This window comes from Vulpes lagopus, chromosome 3 (assembly GCF_018345385.1).
Source record: "Vulpes lagopus strain Blue_001 chromosome 3, ASM1834538v1, whole genome shotgun sequence".
Lineage (NCBI taxonomy): Eukaryota > Metazoa > Chordata > Mammalia > Carnivora > Canidae > Vulpes > Vulpes lagopus.
This window is the reverse complement of record NC_054826.1, coordinates 103,229,051-103,245,299: the sequence shown is the minus strand read 5'-3', so window position 1 is coordinate 103,245,299 and position 16,249 is coordinate 103,229,051. Positions and strand designations below refer to the sequence as shown.

At 46.4% G+C, this 16,249-nt stretch overlaps 1 protein-coding gene across 3 annotated transcripts in view; it reads right to left on the bottom strand.

Annotated features, from left to right (window-relative positions):
• CARD11 (caspase recruitment domain family member 11) overlaps window positions 1-16,249 on the bottom strand; it is a 115,255-nt gene that overhangs the window by 55,028 nt on the left and 43,978 nt on the right. The window contains exon 2 of one of the 3 annotated variants that reach the window (XM_041746996.1): window positions 4,085-4,164. The exons of 1 other annotated variant lie outside the window; for it this stretch is intronic. The gene's annotated coding sequence lies outside the window, so the exon portion shown is untranslated. Of the gene's footprint in view, window positions 1-4,084; window positions 4,165-4,441; window positions 4,568-16,249 lie in introns of those variants that run through there. One more of the 3 variants, XM_041746997.1, reaches the window with a different exon arrangement.

Below are 16,249 nucleotides of genomic sequence, written 5' to 3'. Positions count from 1 at the left end.
TAGCTCGTTCTAGCCACTGGTGTGGGGGAGATCAGCTCGGTTTGCAATCCTAATTCTTTGCACATTGATAACCCAGTAGCAGCCAGCACTTTCAGGAGTCCACTGAGGGCTTTAGTCTCTCATCGTGGAGGTCACCAGCTGACCTTCAGAGGACATGTTCCTGGACCAAGCGGGGCGCAACGCCCCTTGTACTGTGGGTGTCTGACATGCCCTGGGTCCTCATTCCATGTCAGAGGACAGGACAGAATGGCTCAGTGACAAAAGCCACAACGACAGCGGGGGCGAAGGTGGGCAGAGTCTAAGGAAAGGCGGCCGTAGTGCAGAAGAGCTGGAAAATCCACTCTCTGCAAAGGAGGTAACTGACTGTGCCACGCTGAGGGCGTCAGTCACCTAATCTAGGATTACGCTAAACTCGGCTCACGCTTCCCGGGAAGAAAGGGACAATCAAGACTCTGGTGATGGAAAGCTGTAGGTCGCGTCAGTGCTTGTTAGCTTCAACTGGGCAGCAAAATAAGAGTGGTGTCTCACCACTCAGCACACTCGCTCAGAAAGGACTCCGGGGCAAACCTCTGCCTCCCGATCCTTCTGGGACCAATGACCCAGTTTGTGGGGGTTCCAGATGCCTGATTCGTCCTGTTCTCCTCCTTCTGTGTGTCTCTTAATGTCAACATGTATTGCAGACATTTTGGGCAGAATCAAGCACGGAGCCTACATCCGCATCCGGCACCCTTGTTACTTATTGTAACAAGGAGCGTTTCCAGGTGAGACTGGGCAGGTGCGGAAGTGAAATTCAAACCAGTCAGTTTTTCTGTCCTGGGGCGTTTTGCCGAGAGACGGCAAGGGGTGGGGGTAAGTTAGTTAAAATGCATTAATTGAGCATCCACTATGTTGGGAGCAAAATAGGTTTGTGCGTCCAGTTAAACGTCAGGTTTCTGGGAGGCAGAGAGAGAAGGAGGAAAGCACCCAGGAAGGGTCTCTTCACTCATAATTAACTGCAAAATAAACAGCTCCCCCACAGAATGGGGCCCCTCCTTTCCACCGCCCCTGCAGCCCCACATTTCAATTAGCTCTGTGTTATTCTGGTCCCCGATTACCTCCGAGAATCAAGGGCTGGCTGTAATTAATTGTGATAATGTACTCAGGAGCAGAGCCAACGGCGCTCGGGAAGGCTGGCCGGAGAGGCTCCCCTCCAGCACGCCCTCCGTGGGCCTCCTTGGGGTTCAGTCCATACAGACTGTGGTGGTGGGGTGAGGGCAGTGGGCAGCGACCCTCACGGCTCGCTCCTGGCCTTTGCAGCATTGTGGCGCCAAGCAAGGTTCCCCTCTGCCACCTCCCCTGTGCCCCGCTTCTCTTCCCAGTCCCGGCAACAGCCTCGAACCCTCAAAGCCAATGACTCCAGAAATGAAGACGTTTGTACAGCGGAATACGATTCAGCCACGAAATGGGACCGAGGGCTGATCCTCACTACAACACGGGCAAACCTTGAAAACGATACAAACGAAGGAGATCACATACTCGAAAGGGCCATGTGTTGTGTGATTCCATTTATGGGCAATGTCCAGAAGAGGGACACAGAGAGCAGGTGTGTGGCTGCCAGGGGCTGGGGGCTGGAGGGGACAGAGGGCTGGCTGCTTACGTAGATGAGGTTTTATTTTGGGGGGTGTTGGAAATGCTTCGAGCTAGGTAGAGGCAGTGGTTGTGCAACATGAGGTGTGTGCTGAATGCCACAGAATGGTTCACTTTAAAAGGGAGGGGGGGGTGGGTGGAGGGCAGCCCGGGTGGCTCAGCAGTTTAACGCTGGCTTCAGCCCAGGGCCTGATCCTGGAGACCTGGGATCGAGTCCCGCATCGGGCTCCCGGCATGGAGCCTGCTTCTCCCTCTGCCTGTGTCTCTGCCTTTCTCTCTCTCTGTGTGTGTGTGTGTGTGTGTGTGTGTGTGTGTGTGTGTGTGTGTGTCTCATGAATAAATAAAATCTTTTAAATAAATAAATAAATAAAAGGGGGGATGGGTAGGGACGCTCAGGTCATGATCCTGATCCTGGGGTCCTGGGATCGAGTCCCGCATCAGCAGGGAGCCTGCTTCTCCTCTGCCTGTGTCTCTGCCTCTCTCTCTCTCTCTGTCTCTCATGAACAAATAAATAAAATCTTAAAAAAAAAAATAATAAAAGGGGGGGAAGGTGCTACATGAATTTCACCTCCATCAATCAGATCAGATCAAATAAATAAAAACAGCTATAATTTCTTGAGCACACATGACATGCTGGGGCCCTGCTGGGAAGGCACCATCCACTCTGATGAAGAAATGAGAGAACTGGAGGTGGGGGATGGGACTGGCAGGCGCGGGGCCGGGTCCACCAGTGAGGCCAGCACGTGTGCTCCTCCCTGCAGCGCCCTGGTGGCGGCTGGTCAGCCCCGGGTCCATGCAGCTGTGGGAATCAGGAGTGAGTCTGCAGGGGCTGCTGAGTGCAGGAAAGACCCTAGGGAGGCAGAGGCAGCCAAGGCCCGCGGCGTGCGGGTTTGAAGGCAGGACCAGGGCAGAGAAAAGGGAACAGGAACTCACAGTTTTATTTAGCACCCACAGGTGCACAGCAGAGGGAGGGAGGGAGGCGGGTGCCAGTGGGCACTGGCCGGGGGTCTGGCCAGGAAAGGACAGTCATGTCCTTCCTCCTCCTGGAACCTCCAAGACCACTGGCGGGCAGCCCCTGAACTTGAGTGATTTCCCATAGGCCGGCTCACCTGTGTTGAAGCCCCCAGGCAGCTGGAAACATGAAAACACAGAGACTCACATTTTCCACCCATCTGTGCATGATAAGGGGTGGGAGGATGGGACGAGAACGTCGCAGAACATCTCAAAACACTTCGATTTTCCTTGTTAAGGAGAGAGTTCTGTCATAAATCTCTCCTTTTTAATGATCTATTAGGTAAGAGTGTCTTTAAATGAATCTGTCCGGCCTGGAGCTGGTGGGTGTTTCTTTTCACTTTCTACCCCCCACCCCACCCCGCCCCGCAGGCGCCAGCCACTGTAGGCGAGTTTTTCTGCTGCTCTAGGTTCCTACACAGTGGGATGCAAACACTCTCCCCAGTCTCCGAGAGCAACAGGAGCAGGAATGTGGGGATCTCTACTCTCAGAGATAATCTCCAGCTTCTCGTGTGAAAACGAAAGCTCATAAATCAGATGCAAACCGGAAAGTCGGTTTTTTTTTTTTTTTGGCTTGTGTCAAATGACTCGATCACCTATAATTAAATAAGACTCCCGTCAAATCTGCACCCCGACACCACAGATCTGTTCGGACTGGAGGCTGTTGGGAGCAAGTATTGTTAGCAGGGGATGGGGGAACCCACTGCTGCTGTGACCCTTTCTTTGCCCGTGTTTGGGGATCTGGGAAGGAGTCTGTGTGCAAAGCCAGGCTTGAAGGCCATCGTCTGGTGCTCCCTGGGTGCGTTGCCAGCCAGGGGGACCTTCCTTTGCAGGCCTGGAGGCTCCTCCACCGACCGACCCTATGCTCTACGTGACTCTGAGACACCCCCGGAATTCCACGTTCTGGCATTTTCAAGGATGCCTCAGACCCTGCTGGCTTCTTCCCATGACATCATTCAACGCTGTGTCTAATAAGCATTAAGAGCCCAGGGGCTGCAAAAGTTTTGGCCCTGCAGGACTTAATGGATTCCGGAAGCATTTCAGTAGGAAATGCAGTTACTTGCCCTCCAGCCCTGGCCCTTCTGCTTCCTAGAAAAGTCATTCACAGCCCGCTGTGCCTTTTCTGCCTGTGTTATGATCCAAGGTCTCCCACCTGGCTCTGGCTCCAGCGTGTATCTCTCCCTCCCTGTTGCCTCTGGGCAGGGGCTGGGCCTTGGGTTCTCTGAAGGATCTTTAGAAACAGGCTACTTTCTTTGCATATGCTATCTTACTTAAGCTCCCAGAGGCTGCAGGGTGCTCCCAGGGAGGGCGGGGATCCCCAGAGGGCAAGGGCCGGCACCTCTCTGCCCCACCAGAGCACATTCTGGGCACTCACACCCACTCCTCTGCCCTCTGCTCCATCCCTCATCGGAAGAAAGTTAAAAAAAAAAAAAAAACCCAAACCCACCAGCACATAAAAATGACAGCGTTCTGGTCCAAATCGATCAGGCATTTATCGAGGGCCTTCTCTGGGCTGCATTCCATGCTCTGTGCAATCAAAGTGACAGCATAAAATAGTTGCCCCAGCACCAGCTGCTGAGAGTCTACTGTGTTGTTTAAGAAATTGAGAAACAAAAAGGAACGTGCATGAAGTCATTAAACACATGGTGTGGATGAGAGCAAGAGGGATAAGGTGTAGGGAGCGGGGGTTATGCAGGAGCCCCAGCCTGCTGCAGACCCCCCCCTCCCAGGAGAGATGGCTTCACTAGCTCAGTGCCCACGTGCCTCCGAGCAAAAGGAAGGGCAGTAGGAAAAATATACTCACATCTTTGCAAACTAGTTCGGTACTGGGTTTGCCTGAGGGGGGTCTCTGTGTGGTCCCCTCAAACTCCCTCTCCTCCAGCGCATTGCCTGCCAGGCCCCCAGAAAATGCTGATGCTGCAGGGAGCAGCGGCCTCCCCGGAAGCCAACACAACAGCCCCCTCTGAGACCGCCTCTATTTTTAGCAGGGGCAGAGGTGGAGGCTGGGGGAGGGGGCTGCCATACTTCCCTTTTTATTTTTGTTCTGAGCAGAGTCTGTGGGTGACTTTCCACAGAGGGGGTAGGCTGGAGAAGCTGAGGGGACTATGCTCTCTCTGGCAGGTGGGGCCACATCTGTCACGGGGGCGCAAAGAGGATGGGGTGCAGGAGTGGAGGGAGGGGCGGGCAGGAGACTGGCATCATTCGCACTCTGTCCTCCTGCTGGCGCCTGCCCCTGTGCCATACCTTGCCCAGGAACCACGGTCTCCTGACTGTGAACTGTACTGAGGAGGAAGTGTGGATGGAGCCTGGAACATTCCAGGAAAGATGCTTCCACAAGCCTCACACCGAGCTGCCCAGAGCCAAACACACCATCCTACTCTAGACATCCTGGCATCCACAGCTGGCCACTGACTCAGCTCCTCTCTGACTACCTGTGTCTTCTTTGCCTTCCTATCCTGTGCGCTGCCTGCAGGCCTCTGATCACCCCATTCTCCTGGGGGAGCAGAGGTCTGTGTCCTCTGGGGGAAATGAGGGCAGCGGAAGCTGTGGGTGGATGGATCCAGGTGATGCGCATGCACACACACACACCCGCCAGTGATTCATAAAAGTTGGCCCTGCCCCCTTCCTAGAAGCTCCTCTCCCCTCTTCCCTCCACCTGGCTTCCCTGGGACTAACACGTCCCTACAGGGGCGGCGGAGCCAGATCCACTTCAGCCTCACTCCTATGTCCCAGCCTGTATGGATCGACAGAGAAAGGACTGTTCCTTTTCCCCTTTGCTAAAATATTGCACTAAAGTCAGTGAGCTGCACGCATCTTAAGTATACAGTTCAATGAGTTTTGAGAAGAAGACACCCTTATGGCCAATTAACAAATGGAGCATGGCCAGCACCCTAGAAAGTTCCTTCATGGCCCTTTCCGTGCTGGGTCCCCACCCCCAGCCGCAACCAGTACTGGGATTTCTGCCATAAAAAAGTGGAAAAGCACAGTAAGCAGTGTGTAGGGCCTGGCTTGTTCCTCTCAGCTCCTCAGGGTGTGTGCATCTGTGGTGTGTGCCACGGGCTCGGTCCTCAACACCGAGCTTGTGTCCCACAGTTTATCTGTTTGCCTGTTGGTGGACGTATGAGTTGTGTCCCAAGTTCACTTGTTGGGGACATTCTCGGACACATTGTTACTCGGACATGTGTTGTCATTTGCTTGGGATAAATACCTAGGATTAGAATTGTTGGGTCAATTCTGCTCAACTCTGTAAGAAACTGTCACCCTGTTTTCCAAAGTGGCCTTGGCATCCTGTCCTCCTGGCGGAGCAGGTGAGAGTCCTGGCTCTGCCACATGTCCATGAGCGCTCCGGGAGTGGGGTTCCTCGGGGCAGGCCTTCTGCTTGCAGAGTGGTGACATTGTCCCACCGCCGCTGCCAGCCCACGCTTGTGACTCCTGCCTGTTTCTCTACCTGGTCCTCTCAGGTTGATGTCCCCCTGCCATGTGTCCTGGGTTGGACAGTGTGCCCCTCTTGAGAGCATGACCGTATATGGTAAGAGAATCTTTGCAGACGCACCTAAGTCGAGGTCTCCCTGGAATAGGGTGTCCCTGAATCCAGTGACACACAAACACAGAGGAAAGACGGCCATGTGGCTGTGGAAGCAGGGGTGGGGGGTGGCTGCAGGCCGAGGAACAGCAGAGCCACCCACACCTGCAAGAGGCAGGTGAGCATCCTTTCCTGGAGTCTCCAAGGAAGCGCGGCCTTGCGTGGCCTTGCCCTGCTCTCACCTTGATTTCCGACTTCTGGCCTCTAGACTTTGCTTTGTTTAACTGGTTCCTGGTAATCTGTTACGGCAGCTTCAGGGAGGCAAGAGCCCTGCAACACCTCAGGAGCTCTTGCTCGACTTGGGGGCTGGAGGGAAAGACCAGGGGACTGGAGGGAGAGACCGGGGGGCTGGAGAGAGAGACTGGGGAGCTGGACGGAGACACCGGGAGGGCTGCCTGGTGGAGGCGGCCCTCAAGACAGGGGCATGGCCACCCCTCAGAGGGCACTGCCTGACCTCGTGTCCTCCCTTTGCGTTGCATCCGTCACAGCCAAGCAGAAGCCAAAGGTCAGGGGCCTGTGGACGCGCTCATTCAGGGCAACCTCTGGGCATGGCGGGTGCGGCCGGGCTGCAGTGCATCCTCTGAGCCCCCGGGTTCTCTGCTGTCGCATGGGGACCATGACAGTGCCAGCCTCACTGGGGGTGTGAGGATGAAGACGTGACGTCTGGAGAATGTGAGCCCAGCACCTGCAGGTGACCAGCGCTCAGGGCTTGGGCGCTGCCTGTTCTCCCATCAGGGTGCCCCTGCCTGGCTCTGCTCAGAAGGCCAGTGTCGGTCCTGAGGTCAGGAAGGGGTTTTGGCATCTCCTGGTCCTAACTGTTGTGTGAGTGGAAACGAACAGGAAGGAGGTCAGCACGTCCCCCTCCCTGGGCAGGGAGGAGCTCCAGGAGAACCTCCTAGGGGAAGCTGATCTTTATTCTTCTGGGTTCCTGTGCTCTGATTCTGAAAGCTGGGCCCTACCCGAACAGCATGGAAGGGAAGTGCTGCTCCACTGCAAACCCTTTAGTTGGCCAGCAGTCCCATGTGGCAGTGGCCGCTACCCAGAAAGCCGAGGCTGGGAGAAGTCGTGGGATTTGCCTGAGGTTGCACAGAGTCTTGGTCTGCTCCTGTCGCTACAACAAAATCCCTCAGACCCAGGGGCTTAAACAACTCATTTCTCATGGTTCTGCAGACTGGGAGGGTCAAGGTGTTGGCAGGTTCGGTGTCTGGTTCCCGGGTGGCCGCCCTCCCATGGTGTCCTCACCTGGCCTCTCATTGATGTGTGCTCATAAAGACAGCTGTGCCATCTCTTCCTTTCCCTATAAGACCCCTAACCCCATCACCAGGGCCCCACCCTCATGACCACATCTAACCCTAACTACCTCACCTCCAAACTACTCCATCGGGGCTTGGGGCCTCCACACATGAATTCTGGGGGCCACAACACACGGGCTGCTGCGGGAGGGTTTATGGTCTGGCTCTGTGTGGGATCAAAGGCATGCTCCCATGTCTCCCACAGGGCCTCCCTCTACCTGGTCTGCTGTGGGCAGCATTGGGGCACTGTCCACGGAGTGACGACTCCCTGACTCCCCAGCAAATCCATGGAAAGGAAGCACCATGGTGAAGCCTCCATCGTTGATGGTCAGAACACAAGGTAATGGGTTTCAGATCCAGGAGGGGTCTCTGGCATCATTTCAGCTGCCCACACAGTGAATTCCCAGGTAGCCAATCCAAGTACCGACAGGTGGCATGGAGTTCTCGCTGAAGGAAAACTATCCATGAGTGGCCCGATGCCTGCTACATGCAGACTCAGCTGGCCCTTCGTGGGCATTCCCGCAGGTAGCCTTCCCCATGGCTGCCCTGTGGCGGAGGGCGCTTTACCCTCCATGTTGCAGAAGAGGGTCTGGACACCAGGGCCCACCCCTGGTCTTCTCTACCTCTGCACACTGGTCTTTCCATCATTTCACATTTTTCTTCTTCCCATGGAGAAAACAAATCCTTCTAAGTGGAGATAAACCTACCAGCACCAGGCTGAGTGAAGCTGCTCACTCCCAAAGGGACTTCAGCGGAAAGGTTGCCCGACCAAGTGGAAGGGCGGGGCCAGATGCCCTTCAAGTCTTTACGTCCCCACCAGGGAGACAAGAATGTACTTAATTAAGAATTCTTCTCTGGACTGGATGAAGTGATGCCCACCAGGCTTCCAAAGGATGCAGATGAAGGGTGCCAGGCAGGCAAGGGCAGAAGCAGCTGAATTCTCACCAGCAGCCGCCGAGGAGTTAGTGAAGGTTCCCTGACCCCTCCGGGGGAGGCAGCAGGCACTAAGTGACATGTGAAAGGAAGTGGCATCCAAGAGCTTCCTGCACACACACCCAGTGAAGTTTAAGCCTGAGTAGTAGGTGAAGAAAGATTTCTCTAATATGGCAAGAAGAAGGGGGGAAAAAAAAAACCAACACAAAACATCCGGCCCTGTAATAAAAACAGCAGCCTCATGGGGGCTGGGGGACCCTGGACACAAAACACGCCCCAGGTGGACTAGCGCTCTGGTGTACCAGCCGCATCCCCGAGGCCCTGGCCTGTCCTGCCAAGGTCCCAAATGCGTTCAGGCCCGCCCAAGGACGATGGATTCAAACTCTTCCTCTGTGTTATTTGTTTTATTTATCTCCGCCTTGAAACCGTAGTTCTAAATAGTGTAGGCCCTTGACTGCTGACTCAGCTGCCAGAGCCAAAACTCATAAAATCCTATTTCAAAAAGGTCCAATGATTTTATTTTCTGACCATAAATATGAAATTTAATTAGCAGCTTGCTGCTAATGAAGTCGCCATGGAAGCCAGCCTGGAGACGAAGAGCAGGAAGAGACATCCCGCATTAAACAGAATCTGCTGCCCTGTTAACCCTTGCCTCTCCCCCTGCCCTTCGCCCAGATCCCCGAAGCCTGGAGAGCAGAGAGCAGCCTCGGATCTGGAAGGTCACTTAGAGACTGGGATGCGGGTCAGATGTCCCCTCCCAGTTGGTGGTAAGCCCCTGGGCACTCTGGCCTGGCTCTGTCTCCACAGCAGGGCAGGGGTGCTGGAAAGAGGCTGAAGGAAAAAGCACTAGCGCTTAGAAAGAGCTGCCGATACTCTGCTTCACTGGACATCAACTTGGGGTAATTCACACTTGACTGAACACGCAAAACCCTGTGCCCACCCTGTGCCTGGCCTCGGTTTCTCTTTTATAAAATGAAAATCTATAAATAATCTATAAATAGTTCATCTATAAAATAGGCATAATACCCACAGCTGGTGGAATTTTAGTGATGATGGAACGTATTTCTAAAGCCCGTGCCTGGAATATATATAGCAGGTGCTTGATAAATGGGAGACTTCATTATTATTATCCTTGTATGAGTTCATTCGTTAAATTCAAAGTCCAGAACTCGCTAAGATTCTGAAGTCTTATTGAGAAGAAATGGACTATTTCAAGCATCATTCAAGAAGCTGAAGGTGAAACATGAAAAACCCAATCCATACAATCGGTGCTAAAATAATGCAAACATCAACCAAAGTGTGTCCGGTGTCACAGTGTCTAAGACCCAGGTGTGTGTGGATGGGGTGAGGGTGCATCAGACCTCACGTGCAGAGGTCATGGCTGTGCACATGCACAGACTCTGCAAACACAAACTCCTGTTAGACCTGAGAGCCTCCTTCCCTCCTGATAGAAGCTGAAGCAGTGAACTTCAGACTTAGTTTGCAGTCAGGGCGCACAATATTACATTCTAGAACAAAGTTTATGGCAGAAGGTAATAGAGTTTTGAGATTTGTTTTCTTTCTTGCCTTTTTTTTTTTTTAAATTGAAGCATATTGCAATTCTGCTGGCATTTGAGTTCTTGAACAAGTAGGAAGAGTATGTTCCAGCTCCTTGTGGCTCTGCAGGGAATTCTTCTAGGGTCACGACTGAGATTTCTGGGATGCTAGAGCCTGAACTCCCTCAGGTATAACTGTCAGCCCCAACAGGTGCAGCTGGCTTTGAGGGTTAAATGTCATAGATAAACTATGCTATGTAAATCCAAACCTCTTGTTTCCATTTACTAGGATTAGCGGAATGATCTCCTCTACACCACAGGCATCAGATGATTCCCCATATGAGGAACTGCTCTGGCTCATAGTCTGAAATCTCTCACTGATCGGTGTGCCCACGGCATCAGCACCATCTGGAGCATATTGGACCTGCAGATCTTCAAGTCCCATCTCAGATCTTCTGAGTCAGAGCTTGCATTTTAACAAACTCCCTGGGAGACTCATGCACACAGAAGTGCAGTTCTAACTCAATCCTCACTGTTTGCAGAGATGCAGGTTGCTGACTTGCCTGTTCACTCCCCTTCCAAGTCTTCTAGAATGTTTGTTTGACACCTGTGCTGGTCTCTCCTGGACCACAAATTGCCTGGCCTTTGATGGAGCTTCTGACTTTCCATTTTGGCTCAACATATTCAAGATCTTAGGGGTGACTGAGCCCTGAATGGGACCAGGTCTTCCTACTTCATGCCTCAGTGGCCCTCATTTTGTCATGGCCTTGTATGCAAGGCAACAGCTCAGGTACACTTGCTTCACTCCTGATCAACAACATCACTTGGAAACAATTTCTAAAACTTGAGGACCAAACAAAAACAAAAAAACTTGAGGACCCGGGCTCTGCTGCCCATTACAAATCTCTGTTTCCAACAATCATCTTCCAATGAGTCATGGAAGAACACTGTTTACTTGTAGCTAGTCCTTCTGTAAAATGAAGTAAGGATTCTTTTGCAAAGTAAGGATTAAGCCCCACGATTATTTCCTATAAAATTCCTGTATTTTATACAACACGATTTTTGGGTGTGCTTGAAGTGTTATTTGTGGACAGGGTTCCCCATGATTTCTACTTACAATAAATCCTAAATGACTGCATACCTTTTATAAAACTTTCTTACCTGGTTGGTAAATTCAGATCAATCATGAGGTATGCAGAAAGTAATACATTGTGAATAACAGTAAAAATATTAAACAATTATAAAGTGTGACAAGATATTTGAAACAACTGTTTGTCAACACTGGAATAGGTCGCTTAGGATGACCATAACTGAAGATAAAGTTCAGGAGGTAAACCTCATGACTGCTCTGGCTTTTTGCCTGGTTGTACTTTACATAGTATAGGCAAAAAGGTGGAGCCCAGAGCATGGCAGCTTCACCAAACTGAGGAGACAGAGATTAGAGTTCAGGACTACTGGAGTCTGCAATTTGAGAGGAAGGGCACCAAGACGAAATATACAGCACAGAGTGGCTAAATACTGAACTACATTTTTAAAAAAGATTTTATTTATTTATTCATAGGAGATAGAGATAGAGATAGAGATAGAGAGAGAGAGAGAGAGAAAGGCAGAGACATAGGCAGAGAGAGAAGCAGGCTCCATGAAGGGAGCGCGATGTGGGGCTCAATCCTGAGATTCCAGAATCACACCCTGAGCCAAAGGCAGGCACTCAACCACTGGGCCACCCAGGTGTTCCTTGAACTACAGCTAAACAAGTAAGACTCCATGAGCTTGGCAGAGAAAAACTGCTTATGACCCGAGAAGTTTCAGATGACACACAGGACTCAGAGATGTTGGGGCTCCAACTAGCCAGACTGGAGAGACTTCAGAGTTCAGAGACCCAGAAAGTCTATATCTTCGGAGTAGGACTACTCTAACTCCAAAATAAAGAGAGCTCTAGATATACCTACCAAAGCTTAAAAATAAGGTTCAAATGGATCAGGCCTATTCATATATAAATTTACTCTTTGCTAGGTCAAAACTTACCACAAATTACAATCAAATCCAGAAACCTGGTATCCACAATGCCCAGAATTCAAGAAAAATTTTCACTAGACATGTGTATAAGCTGACAAATTTGACTCATAACTAGAAGGAAAAAAAACAGTCAATAGAAACAGATCCAGAAGTTACAGAAATTTTGGAATGTGCACACCAAGACTTTAAAACAGTTATTATAAATATGTCAAAGATTTAAAGAAAATGAACATAATAAAAAAACAGGTATGAAACAAGAAACAACTAAATGGAAATTCCAGAGGTAAAAATTAGAATATATATAAGTTATACATTCAAATAGATGGGTTTAACAACCACTTGGACACTGCAGAATAATTGGTGAACTTGAAAACAGGGCAACAGAACCAATAACCTCAGGCACAGAGGGGAAGAAAGGCTGAAAAAGCCGAACAGAAAATTAGTGAATTGTGGGATAATATCCTGTGGTCTAACATTCATGTAATTGGAGTCTCAGAAGGAGAAGAGAAAGAGAAATTGTGGGAGAGAAATTACTTTTAGAATGTTTCCATATTTGATGAAAGATATCAACCCACAGATTCAAGAACCTCAATGAACTTGAAGCAAAATAAACACAAAACTGTACAAAGGCATATCTCAAATTGCTGAAAATTGAATATAAAGAGAAAAAATTTCAACCAAAGAGAAAAAAGATACACTCTATACAATGGAATAGTGATAAGAATTATTGTTTATCTCTCATGGGAAACAATATAAGAGAGAAAAAAATAGAACTACATCTTTAAAGTGCTGACACAAAAAAGTCAACCTGGAGTTATCTGGTGAGATATCTTACAAAAACAGAAGGAAAAAAGCTCTTTCTTTGATAAAAAGCTGAAAAAATTCATCACAGCAGAACTGTGGTATGAAGAATGTAACAAATAGTCTTCAGAAGGAAAAAAAGAATGATACCAGATGGAAAATTGGATCTGCATGAAGAATGGAAGAGTGCCAAAAATAGTAAACATGTAAGTATATATTTTTCATTTTTAATTTCTTTAAAAGATAAGTGATGACTTAAAGCAAAAATGCAACAATCTATTGTGCATTTTATAACATGTAGAAAATACATGTCAATGGAACACAAGGATGAGAGAGGATTAAATCAAAGTATACTATTGTAAGTCTTTATACTAGATGTAAAGTGAAATAAGTACAAGGTAGGTGTGGTAAGTTAAAGATGCATTTTATAAACCATAGAGCAACTGTGCATACACACAAGCAGCACAAAGAGGTAGGCTAAGAAGTCAACAGAGGAGATAAAATGGAATACTAAAAAATACATTGATTAATCCAAAGAAAGGCAGGAAAGGAGGAAAAATAAAACAAAGAATGGGTGCATCATAAAGAAAACACTCAGATGGTAAATGTAAATGGCCTAAACACTTCAATTAAAAGGTAGAGACTATTAGGGCAAATTTAAAAAAATACTCAACTATACGTTGTGTATAAGAGACACATATTAAATATAAAGAAAGAAGATAAAAGTATAAACAAAGAAACACTATTCATAAAACCTGGAATGGCTATACTAGTATCACAAAAGTAGGCTTTGGAAAAGGAGTATTACTAGAGATAAAGAGGGACATTTTGTAATGATAATAGAGTCCATTCATCCAGAAGTTATAACAGTCCTAAATGTGTATGCATCTAATTGTAGAGCTTCAAAACACATGAAGCAAAAAATGGATAAAACTGAAAGGAGGATTATACAAATCAACAATTATAGTTGTAGATTTCAACACTCCTCTCAGTTATCAGGACAAGTAGATAAAAATCAAGGACACAGAAGATTTGAACAGCATTATCAACCAACTTGACCTAAATGGCATTTATAAAACATGACAGCTAACAATTGTGGACCACCTGGAGAATACATGTCCTTTTCAAGTGTGTATGAAACACTCACCAAAACCTTAATTTGGGCCATAAGACAAGTGTCAATAACTTTAAAAGAATGAAAATGATATAAAATATGTTTTCTTGCAGAAAAGGAATTAAGTTGGAAATTGATCATTAAAAATATCTAGATATTTGAAATGAAATGACACAGTCCTAAATAGCCCATTGCTCAAAGAAGAAGCAAGAGAAATTTCAAAAATATTTTGAACTGAATAGAAATAAAAACACAATATAAAAAATATGTGGCATATAGCTAGCTAAGCAATGCTTAGAGGGAAATTTATAATTTTAAAGGCTTATATTAGAAAAGAAGAATGATTTAAAATTAATTATCTAAATATCTACATTAAGAAGCTAGAAAAATCAAAGTAAGTAGAAGAAAGGAGACAATAAGGGTAAGAGTGGAAAACAATAAAATAGAAAATATAATAGCAGTTTGAAAAAATACACAAAATAAATTCTTTGAAAAGATTAACAAAATTGATAAGCCTCTAGCTAGACTGATTAAGGAAAAAATGAGAAAACAAAATAATCAATATTAAGTATCAGAGATGACATGTAACTATGGATCTACCAGGCACTGATAGGATAGTATGGGAATATTATGAAAAACTTTATGTCCACAAATCCTATGCATAGATGAAAAGGACAAAAATTATTCAAATGACACAAATTCCCAAAATTGACCTAAGAAGAAAGAGACAATTTGAGTTAGCTTATCAATTAAAGAATTTGAAATCATTATCAGAAACTCTCCTACAAAAAAAAGAAAAAAAAGAAACTCTCCCACAAAGAAAGCTCTAGACTCATCTGGTTTCACTTGTGAATTCTATCAAATACTTAAGATAGAAATTACACCAATTTTACATAAACTCTTTTAAAATAGAGAGAAGTAATACTCCCCATCTCATTTTATGTGCCCACCATTATGCTGATTCCAAAACCAAATGAAGACAGTACAGAAAAAAAACAAAACAAAACAAAACCAGTACCCTTCACAAAAATAGATGAAAAAATCCTTAATGTAATTTTGGCACAAAATTTCAGAAATATATAGAAAGGATAATACATCATGACCAAGTGCGGGTTGATTCCAGGAATACAAGGTTAGTTCAACATTCAAAAATCAACCAATGTAATTCATCATATTAAGAGACTAGAGGGGAAAAAAAAATATGATTATCTCAATAGGTACAGAAATCATTCAGCAAAATTCAACACTCATTCACATTAATAGCCCTCAGCAAACTAGAATAGGAGGAATTGCTCTCAAGCTGATAACAGCTAGCACCATACTTCAGGATAAGAGCCCAAGTGCTGGGGCACCTGGGTAGCTCAGAGATTGAGCGTCTGCCTTCAACTTAGGGTGTAATCCTGGGGTCCAAGGATCAAGTCCCGCACTGGGCTCCCTGAGAGGAGCCTGCTTCTCCGTCTGCCTATGTCTCCTCCTTTCTCTCTGTGTCTCTCATGAATAAATAGAATCTTAAAAAAATAAATAAATAAAGAGGCTAAGTGCTTTCTCTCTAACATTGGGAACAAAGCAAAGATATTTACTCAAACCATTTCTCTTCAACATTGTACTGGAGTTTCTGGATGTGCAATAAGACAAGAAAAAGATATAAAGGAAATGAAGATTAGAAAGGAAGAGGTAAAAATGTCATTATTTGCAGACATCATGATTGTGTACAGAAAAAAATACAAAGGAATCTATAAAAACATACTAGAATATCAATAATAACTACTCATTATTAATCACAAATTTAGCAACAACACAGAATGCAAGGTCACTATTCAAAAATTAAAAAAAAAACTAAGAAACATTAAAATACTTTAGAGTTAAATACAATGAAAGATATATGAAATGTCCACACTGGAAACTACAAAGCATTGCTAAAAAAATAAATAAAATAAAGAAGCCCTAAACCAAATGGTGAGGTATATCATATTCATGGATTGGAAGGCTCTTCAATATCATTAAGATATTAAGGTGTCTGTTAGGTCTAAATTTACCTACAACCTCAATACATTTCAATCAAATATCAAAAAGCTTTTTTGGTATAGCATTAGCAAACTAGTTCTAATATTTATATAGGAAGGCAAGGAATAATCCTGGGGAAAAATACAAAATTGGAAGAATATGATATAAATTAATGTATATTAATTATATATGTATATGTTATATACCCATTTATATGTTATATATTACATTATTATATAATGTATAATTATAGCTTATATATTTATATAGAGATATGATTTCTTTTTTTCTTATTCTTAAGATTTTATTTATTCATGAGAGACACAGACAGAGA